Genomic DNA, 11,120 nt, shown 5'->3' with positions numbered 1-11,120 from the left:
TGATAAAATTGAATAATCTCGAACTTGCTTTGAAGACCCTTACCAGTTCCAGGTATTTAGCCATTCGTTCATCTTTGGCCTCGTAACCTCCATCAACTTGAAACATAACCAACTGTGAGTCACTAAAACCTGTGAGGTGTGTTAAACCCAGGTCGAGAGCAGGCCAGCAAGTGTCACCTCATACTCTGCTTCATTGTTAGAGGCATTCTAGCCTAACCGGATGGATTTCTCCAGTCGCATGTTGTCAGGAGTAACTAACACAGCTCCAACTCCTGCACCTCTGTCATTTGAAGATCCATCCATAAACAGTCGCCATCAGGAGCATGGCACACAAGGGTCCGGACGCGTATTTAGAGATTCAGGCAGGATGCTATCATATGAACTGGGGATTGTTGAGTCGTACCCAGTGTAGGTCATTGGGAAATCTCCCAAGAATTATGCTAGTGCCTGACCTTTCTTTGAGATTCGTGGAACATAGATTATATCATACTCTGACAGTTACACAGACCATTTAGCTATCCTTCCTGACCTATTCGGTATTTCTAGAACTGATTGTCGTAATTGGTATTCTGTGATTACTCTGATAGTGTGGGATTGGAAGTATGGTCGTAATTTCTCTGCTACAAACACAAGGGCTAAAGCGACTCTTTCGAGTTTAGGGTACCTTGTTTCTGCTGGTAGGAGCGTTCGGCTCAAGAAATAGACAGGTTTTTGACCTTCCTTTCGTCCACACGTATCAGTACAAAACTGATACTGTAGTCAGATGAAGAGAGGTAAAAACCCAAAACTTCTCCCTCAACTGGTTTGGAAAGGACTGGTGGTGCCCCCTGGTACGTTTTGAGTTGATCAAATGCTTTTTGGCAGTTCCGTCCACGCAAATGAGGTATTGTTTTGCAGTAATTGAAACAGAGGTTTGCACTTATCTGAACTCTTAGAGATGAACCTGTTCAGCGCTACTAACCTGCCTGTGACTTTTTGAACCTCTTTCATGTTTTTAGGTGAGGCTTAAGGCATTTCTATGACCGGATCTGATCTGGGGTTTCCTTGATTCTCGCTTACTAATCAGATACCCTAAAAACTTCCCTGATGAGACAGCGAAAGCAAATTTCACTTGGTTAAGTTTCATGCGATACTCTCGGAGAATGTCAAATGCACGTTTCACGTGGGAGAGGTGATCTCCACGTCTTAGGCTTTTAATCAAGAGATCATCTACATATACCTCTACAATGTCGCCTATCAATCCTTCGAACATTTTGTTTACCAAACGTTGGTACGTGGCTCCCGTATTTTTCAATTTGAATGATATGACCTGATAACAGTACAGGCCATCCCCGATTATGAAACTAGCATGCTTGTGGTCTTCCTCATGCAATGGGATCTGGTTGTAGCTAGATGACTCATCTATGAAGGATAGCAATTCATGTCCAGCCGTTGCATCTACCAATTTGTCAATCTGTGGTAGAGGGTAACTGTCTTTTGGACATGCGCGGTTCAGATATGTAAAGTCGATACAGATTCTCCATGATCCATTTTTCTTACGTACTAGGACAATGTTAGAAATCGAGGTGGCGAAATTGATTTCCCTAACAAAATTAGCTGCCTTTAGCTTTTCAACTTTGCTTTTACTGCTTTGGATTTGTCAACACCTATTTTTTCGGTTTCTATTTGACTTCTACTACATCACTACGGACATTGAGCCGGTGACATGTCACATGGTCAATTCCTGGCATTTCTTCCAATGACCAAGCAAACACATCTCTGTGTGTCTCGGAGGAAGTGTATTAGAGCATGGCGCTCTTCAAAATTCAATAAGGTGTCAATGAAAGTGGTTTTGGGCGAGCTTCCTCAGACAATTTCCACTTCTTCTAACGGCTCCAGTGAGGGGGGTCCTCCCTCTCTTGGGACTAGGTTATGGAGAGGGGGTTCTAACTGTAATTGCTATTTGGCGGGTTGCCCCACCTCTAATAGTTCAAACGGGAGTGGGGACTGCTTTGTCGCTAGAGCGTAGCATGTTTTGGCAGCCACCGAATCTCCTTTGATTGTCTCAATTTTCCTATTATGTGGGAATTTTAAACATTGGTGATAGGTGTTGGGAACAATGCGGACTTTGTGCAGCCAGGTCCTGCCCAAGATCATATGATAGGGTGTGTTAGCTTTTACTATAATAAAATTTATGATGAGGGTTACCAGACCAGTAGCTACGGGTAGCTGGACCTCGCTAACTGTTAGAGCTTTATCTCTGCTGAATCCATACAGGTTGGAGTTGGTGATGACCATCTCAGAGTTAGGAATCTATAGTTTTTTGAATTCGTCATAGTATAACACATCTGCTGAACCTCCTGGATCAACCAATATGCAATGCAAATCGTAATCTCCAAAAGGAAGTGTAAGAACCAGTGCATCCTCATGTGGACTACAGATGCTGAGATAGTCGACCTCAATGAAAAAGATGAGTGGATCTTTGTAGGGTAACGTGTCCACTTGAGCACAATCCATAGTCAATTTGCTGTTAATGATCCTTATTTGCTTGGCAACACACATTTGGTATCGCACACCCTTTTCTATGACTTGCCTACTTCGCTTGCTTGCCTTTCCTGAAATCATGTTTATCTTGACTCAGCCATTGAGTGGCCCAGTACCAGGGGGATCTTGAACTAACGTGCTGATCTCCTTAGGTTGTACTGCGTTCGCCTGCTTGTGTGCTACGAACTACTTCAAATACCCTCTTTCAATCAGATCATGTAGTTTATTTTTCAGGGTCCTACAGGCCCTGGTACTGTCACTACATCAAAATAGAGAATTTATGACAGGCATGACGCCCCACAATAGGACGGCTTCTAACTGTCTAAACATAAACCACGGCTAATTTCTTGTATTAGATAGCTGTTACCAGTCGGGTCATATTCGTCGGTCTTTGTCTATCTACTTCCTCCTTTTAATTCCCATTGTCGAGACTTCTGCTTTGAGCCCTGAAACCATTTCCCACCAAAAAAAATTGAGAACCCATTTCCCACCAAAACAATTGACGAATTTTGTGTTTCCCCCTTAAATTTTATAGCTTACCCAAATACTATATATTATCTCATCACCGCGATTTTTTTTCTCCGCGTTTACGCAAAGGTTCAGACTTTCTCTCTATTAGGTTTTATTTATTTCGTTCACTAAAATTGATACTGAAAATTCGTTTTGTAGATTGGGTTTTAAGCAATCCGGGAATTGAAGGTTTAGGGTTGAAGGGGTATACGAAATTTAATACACTCTCAGTTAAATCGAGGTGATTTTCTTATGGGTTTTACTAGTTTGTTCTTTACTTTTTGAGTTTCCATTTTGTGCAAAGTATTTGTATGTTTTTCAATGGCCTGATTACGTTGTATTATATCCTCATTATTTCATTAATTATTTAATAATTAGTTTTTATGTTAAAACAAGAAAAATATAACTAAAGTTTGTAACGCCTTTTAGCTTTAAGCATTACAAACTATAATGATAACTTTTGAGCTTGTTATTATATAAATAGAACGCGTTACCTTCATAAATATTCAGAGAGCGTATAAAACTTGAAGTAGCGAGTCCATAGATAACAACCGAGACAATAGGATTTGGCTTCTATAGTTTTAAACAAAGTAATTCTTACGTAAGCCATGTAACCTTATTTTGAAGGCTACCAAATCTATTGAAATAGGCACTTGCCTAGAATAACCTCTCGACAAAACATTAACCCTTCCCTCTCCCAATCATTTCTTTCCAACCGGCTCCAAAGTCATGTCCCAAGATTTAGGAGCAAGTCATCTCGAGTTCAAGTACACACGGTTGGCGAAATTTGCTATTGTGTGGGCTATTTCCTGCGAAGCTTCAATCTTCCTTAGAGTAATAAATGCTTTGCATTGTTTTGATAAAGCTTGACCTATAAGCTGAGCACTCTTGGCCTCTCCCTGTGCTTTGATAACCGCACCCTTCTTGTCTTGCTCTGCTTTCTCCACAACAAACTTGGCTCTTTCTGCTTCTTGTGCATCAATCTGCTTGGCTTCAATTACAGCAGTAAATTCCTTTCCGAAAGTCTCAACTGTCCATAACTCCCTACGGTGAGGGCGGTCATAGCTGACCCTTTCTCCCAAGAACAAAATATTATTAAAGTCTGCAACTACACAACAAGGGGAGTTAGAAGGGTAGAAGTGCAGTAAATCCATCCACAACTTTTGTCTTAAACTGAATTAATTTGAGGCATATACCACAGTACACAAAAATTGCTTCTTCGAGCTTAGCATTTCCACATTACAATGTAGAAACTGATCTGATTCAAAGAGCTTAGTGACATTAAGTAAGCGGGGGTCCTAGAGAATCCATATTCTTCCACTATTGTCACTTGGATAATTATTCAAAAGTTCTAGCCGGGGAGCACAAAGGTTTTAATGTAATCAACCTTGTGCGCGCTTCACCTTAGTTTCTAGCAGATTAAAAAGCCTGAGCTTTTTATTCTTATCTTGTTTTGTTTATTTCCCGAGCTTTATGGGAGTCGTTAAGGCCCCTCACATTTCAAAATCCCATCCTCATGATTACTTGTTAGGGAATTATTACCTGACCCCTTAGGCCCACCAACCCCCTTAGGAGGACCTGAGTTCTTGTTATTAGGGCCATTGTTCTGAGAACCCTTGGGAGGAGCTTTGTTCTGAGGACCCTTATACGGATCTATTTTGACACTTGTTAGGGACCTTTTTTTGAGTGATAGGAGTACCACCAGTAGGTTTAGCACGTGGAGTTGCTGCTTGTTCCTTGCGTTTGGCTCTTGTAGTAACAGGAGAGGTAATAAGACCTCCTGCGTGAACATCTTGGTCATCTATGTCATGGTCAGAGAAAACTTTTATCTCCTCTTCATTATCATCATCAGGACTCAGCAGTGTTAGGTACGGATTCCCTTCTTGAATAAAGTCCTCTAATCTAATTTGTTTATTTATTAAGAGTTCAATTCTCTTGACAATAGAATCAACTTCTTGCACAAAAGGCACTATATCATTTACTTCATCACTCACTGTATCGCAAGCAATTATAGGAGCTGCAATGGGATCAGGTACAATGGCAATTTGAGTATTAACAAGACATGTAGACATATAGTAGGTAGAGGCTGGGCATCTTGAGGCACACCATCAGCATTTCTAACACAACTAGACTGTCTGATTTCAGCTCCAGGAGAAGTTATGAGCATTTTGAGCAGTCGACTTCCCTTGAGTGGCACTTTTTTGTGGGCATGTAGTCTCCTTATGGCCAAATTGTTTGCATTCAGAACAAGCAAGAAGTCTCCATGGATAGTTCAAGTCAAGAACAGCCACTCTAGTCCCAATATTTAGGTATCTAGAAAAGTGAAAGATACAGGTATATCTACACATACCTTAGCAAATTCCAGTCTTTTCTTCTTTGCAGTAGCATCATCTGTGCATTTAGGTTCACCAATCAAGCTAGCAATATATCCTATCCCGTTAACTGTCAACAGCTCTTGTTGTAATTCTCTCCTAAAGTTCTGTAAATGGTAGGCAACTGATCTGGCTCAGGTCGTGTAAGAACACGAAGCCCAATCTTCACCATTTGCAGACCACGACTTCCTGAAGTACTTTCCAAAAGGTTGGCCTTTGCACGAACATCATAAATGATAGGCCTATCGAACCAAGGAATCATGAAATGTGTTCCCTTAGGATAAACCTCTCTTTGACACCAACGAGACGATTGAAGACAATAGCACGACAACCACCTTGAACATTGTAAAGACTGTTTGAAGTAGCGTAAAGACCAATACCACCTATTATTCCAACTTTAACTAACGCAGACATTGCACCCACACTACCCTTTGGAACGTTCTTGAAATCCATTTTTGTTTTTGTGATTTGATTTGTTTGGTTAAACCCTAATGAATAAAAGTGGAGTATAGAAGGTTCCCTCGGGCACCTTTGATATATCTCATCTTTGCATTACGCTCTCGCTTACCGTTTTAAAACTTCTTAAACTGAAATGGCTACTCTAGTTGTTCCCCGATTATGTTCCTACTCCTCTTGAGGATCTTGGCAAGATTAGAAAGGCTGTTCAAGGTTCTTCTTTCTTTGTTGTCTTCACTTTTGTTTGTCATTTTCCCTTTTTCATCGGTTTGTAATTTAGCGGTTCAATCGACAAACAAGGTATAGTGATCATGTGCTAATGAAAGTCATTCACGATGGTATGATTTTTAGAGTTGTTTGATATAGATCATTAAGAAGTTGAAATTTTTATTTTCATGTAGAACTAGAACCTTATGAAATGATGTTCTTCTTTTGTTTTGTAGAAGTTTTGTAAACATTATCAAATTTACATTTACAATTTCTTTTTAGCATTTTTCCTTTGATAAACACTGTCTTGGATTTGCCAAAAAGTACAAGGGAAAATCATTTCAATGAGAACTCTGTGCAAAATCTAATTTTGGTTGGTCTGCCTGAGACCCTGACTTGAATGAGAACTCTGTACCACATATTTTCCCTAAAAAACAGACCGACTATATAGGCATATATCCAATATACATGAAATGCTCATTCAAGATCCACTATACAAGCAGTCGGGCAGACTTGCCTAATGTGGTTAAAAAGGATAGGTATATAACCAATATCTTACAAACCAGTCAAATGCATTCCAAGCAAATCAATAGCAAGACCAATCCCAAACTATCCAAATTAGTGGTCCAGATACTATTATAGAACTTATTTTTCAGTTTAACAAGTTTGGGAGATATTTTGATTTGATAAGTTCTTCTCCCGCTGGAATTTTTCTTCAAGGAAAGGGTGAATCTTTCTCACTGCTTCTCCAAGGCAAGGTATAAACGGTTTAACTTTATTTATACTTTACTTATAATAGATGATGATGATTTGGTAAAGGTTGCTATTTTTTTATGTGGTACTTGAAGAAAATGTTATTAAGTGATGATAGAAGTAGATGTAACTTGGAATATATTATTTGGTCTAGGTTGTTGCTATATTCATTTGTTTATATTGTCTCCATTGAGATGAGCAAGTTTTACGGGATGATAATTAATGGTTCATTGTCAAGCTGGATTTTGATATTTCATCATGTATAACAATGATTTTTGTGTTTATTACTTGGTCCTGTTGTTTTTTACTGCTTGGCATGGTGATGGTTTCTCCCTTCACGAGTGTTTATGTTATATAAGAGTTTTTTGATGCCCTCTTTATATCATGAATTTTTTTAATTTTTTCGATAAGGCTCTTTATGTCATGGCATTAGTGGTTGCGTTGGGACTGTCTTATTACTATAATAAAACTCACATATATTTGGAACTTGGAAAATTGGTATGTCGACACCATAAGCGTTATATGCATAGTGTAACGATACTAATGTTGGGCCTTGTGACTAGCCATGTGCATTTTAGTTTCTTTGTGCTTTGCTTAAAATAGTAACAAGAATTCTCTATCTAAGAACCGGTTTTTGCATGACTCAACTAGCCTGATTTAGAATATATATCTACAGATTTTAGTTTGAGTTGGATTAGTTTATTTCAAACTTTATATTTTCAAGTAACCTGGTTTCTTGTTTGTAAATGATATGACTTCTTTGGCATTAATTGGTCTTGGCCATAGAGAATAAGGAAGTTGCTATTAACATGAAATCACCAAGTGTCCTATATATATATATATATATATATATATATATATATATATATATATATATATATATATATTGTTTGCATTGTTACTGTAATTGTTCCAATCTTGAGCAAACCATTTAAACGATTTAAACCATTTAATCTTGAGCAAACCATTTAAAAGAATTTTATTACCACTTTCTATGATATATACCTTTCCTATGTTTCAAGTTGAATACTCTTTTTGAAATCGTACTAATATTATATATGTTGATGTATGTATCTAGAAAATGTCTTCAATGCTTCCAAGCAAGAACTGGATGAAAGCACTGACTTCGTCTACTGAATACCTTCGAGGTGTTAAATCATTCATCCAGTTCACACAAGAGAAATTAGGAAAGTAACTTGACTGGTATTGTTGTCCTTGTGCTAATTGTCGTAATTTAGGGGGGAAGTCAACAGCAAAAGATATTGCTAAGCATCTTATCTGTGATGGTATAGACGAGACGTATACATCATGGATACATCATGGAGAGCCATCTTCCAGAAGTAGTAACTATGTTGAAGCTCCTACTAGTTCTTCTACTAGGGGTAAAAATATGTTGCCAAGGATGGAAGAGATGGTCAATAACACATTTGAACGAAGTCATCCTGTTGACTTAGATGCATGTCTTAACGAAGTTGATGATGGAGATGATGATGGAGATTCACCCAATGCCATACCACAGGATGTTCAATACGACAAGTTGATGGAGGATGCTTTAAAACCAATATATCCATCATGTCGGGGTGAAGATTCAAAATTATCGACGACGATTGAGTTGTTGAGCATGAAGGCTAGACACAAGTGGTTTAATAGTAGCTTCACAGAGTTGCTTTGCAATTCCTTAAAAAGACTCTACCAGAAAAGAATACACTACCTGAGAAGACCTATGCTGCTAAGAACTTAATCAAACCTCTTCGCATGAAGTGTGAAATTATTGATGCATGCCCAAATGACTGTATTTTATACTGGGGTGACAAATATAAAGATTTGATTAGTTGTCCCACTTGTGGTAAAAACAGATGGCAACCAGTGAACCCGTTAAAACCGAAGGCTAAGATTAAACCATGGAAGAAGCTAAGGTATTTTCTTTTGACCGAGAGATTGCAAAAGATGTATAGCATACCATGGATTGCAGAGAATATGAAATGGCATGCAAATGCAGTTTCTGACCATCGCTATATGCGTCATCCTGTTGATTCTTCCATGTGGAACTCAATTAATCTTAAATGGCTTGAGTTTGCTGCGGAGCCACGTAATGTTAGATTGGGGATTGCAACAGATGGATTTAATCCATTCGGGAACAAAAGTAGCACAATATAGTTGCTGGCCTGTTATGATTACTCCATACAATCTGCCTCCATCATTGTGCATGCGAAAAGAGTTTACTATGTTGACACTTCTAATTCCTGGTTCAAGTAGCCCAGGGGATAATATCGACGTCTTCTTCAGCCTTTAATCGAAGAGCTACAACAGTTATGGGGTGCTAGAGTTGAATCATATGACTCCCATGTTAAAGAGACATTTACTATGAAGGCAATTTGCTTGTGGGCGATACACGATTTTCCTGCGTTTCACCATCTTTCTGGACGTAAAACGGCGGGAAGGTATGCATGTCCTATTTGTAGTGAAGATACAGATTCTACTTGGCTGAAGCATGGAAAAAAGTTTGCTTATATGGGTCATCGAAAGTTCCTAGCAGACCCGAATCATCGCTTTAAAGTCCAAAAGGCACAATTTAATGGCAAAGTAGAACATGGTAAGCACCCTATTCATTTAAAGGGTTCTCAAGTAAAAATTAAAATGAGTCAAATTCAGAACAAATTTGGTAAGGTGCCGGATACACCGGAAGGAAGGAAGAAGAAGAGAAAAAGGACTAAAGAACTAGAAAATTCAGCATTTTCAAAGGATTCTATCTTCTTTACATTGCCATATTAGGAGGTATTTTTAACATTTGTGTAGTAGTATATCATGTAACTTTATGTATACATATCCATATATTCACTTATATATTTAATTCCTACAGCATCTGCCTATTTGCCACAATCTAGATGTGATGCACGTGGAAAAAAATGTTGCGGAAATTCTATTTGCAACAATCATGGGTACAGGTAAGAGTAAGGATGGACTCGAAGCCCGTTTGGACCTTAAGGCTAGGAAGATAAAGAAACACTTGTGGCCAGTAATGAAGCATGACAAGTGGTCTTATCCAATAGGTGCTTTTTCTCTTTCTCGGCAAGAGAAAGTTTTGATTTGTAGAACTTTGCACCAACTGAAGGTTCCTGTTGGATATAGTGGAAATTGGAAACATAATGTGGACTTGGAAGACTTTCAACTCAAGAACCTAAAATCGCATGACTATCACATCCTTTTACAAAGATTTATTGCCTGTGTTATTGATGCATCTATTCAAAAAACACAAGCCATTGCGTGAAGCTATTCGCCAATTGTCTTTATTCTTTAACGTCCTATGCTCCAAAATTATTTGTCGTGCAAAGCTTTCAACCATGAGAATGCGCATCGTGGAAACTTTGTGTGTCTTTGAAAAGTACTTCCCGCCTTCATTTTTTGTTTCAATGATACACCTTGTTGTGCACTTAGCGGAAGAGGCACAAATTTGCAGACCTGTTAGATATAGGTGGATGTATCCGTTTGAGAGGTGAGTAAAGTTCACAATATTCGTTTTTTGTGATTAGTATGTCATTTTGTATTAGTTAATGACACATGCACAGGATGATGAAGACTTATAAAAGGTATGTGACCAATCAGACTTTTGTAGAGGGTTGTATTCAAGAGCAATACCTTGTGGAAGAGGCGATGATGTACTACATGGAGTACATTCATGATGGCAACTTGGGAAGTCATAAGAATGGGAGAAGGGTGATCATGAATGAGGATATTGAAAGTGCACACCCTATGGATAAAAAGGGAAAGCAATACGTTCTTCCAAATATAAAGTATCAACAAGTTCGCAAGTGGGTTTTGACGCATTCTCCAAAAAATGTTGAGTGGGAAGAGTAAGTCATGCATTTACCACTGTTTTGGTAGTCAATACTTGAGTTCTACATGTCAATTATCTTGAATTTTTATTATTTTCACAGGAAGTACCAAGTATACCTCCAAAGTCATAAATCAAGGGGTAAAAGTTGTAGGGGTAGTCAAGCAAAAAAGTTGGATTACATTCCTTGGTTAAGACTACAGCTACAAAACGAAGAAGAATCTGTTTTCAAGAAGATTGTTGATGGTCCATCTTTTACAGCGATGTCATATAATAGATACACAGCGAACGGGTATGCTTTTTATACATCAGATTCTGAATCAACGACAACAACACAGAATAGTGGGGTCTCAATGAAAGCTGTGACTAGTTTTAGGGCAAGTGCCAAGGATAGGAATCTTGTTGATGATGAAGTCACTTACTATGGAGTTGTCAAAATAATTCTTGAACTTGATTATGTAGAATTC

The 11,120-nt window shown here is 38.4% G+C and overlaps 1 pseudogene; it reads right to left on the bottom strand.

Annotated features, from left to right (window-relative positions):
- Positions 1-5,478: 5,478 nt before the first annotated feature.
- On the bottom strand, positions 5,479-5,858 carry LOC147497256 (prohibitin-1, mitochondrial pseudogene; annotated as a pseudogene).
- Positions 5,859-11,120: the final 5,262 nt, after the last annotated feature.

Source organism: Coptis chinensis, chromosome 5 (assembly GCF_015680905.1).
Source record: "Coptis chinensis isolate HL-2020 chromosome 5, ASM1568090v1, whole genome shotgun sequence".
Lineage (NCBI taxonomy): Eukaryota > Viridiplantae > Streptophyta > Magnoliopsida > Ranunculales > Ranunculaceae > Coptis > Coptis chinensis.
This window is presented reverse-complemented; position numbering and strand designations above follow the sequence as displayed.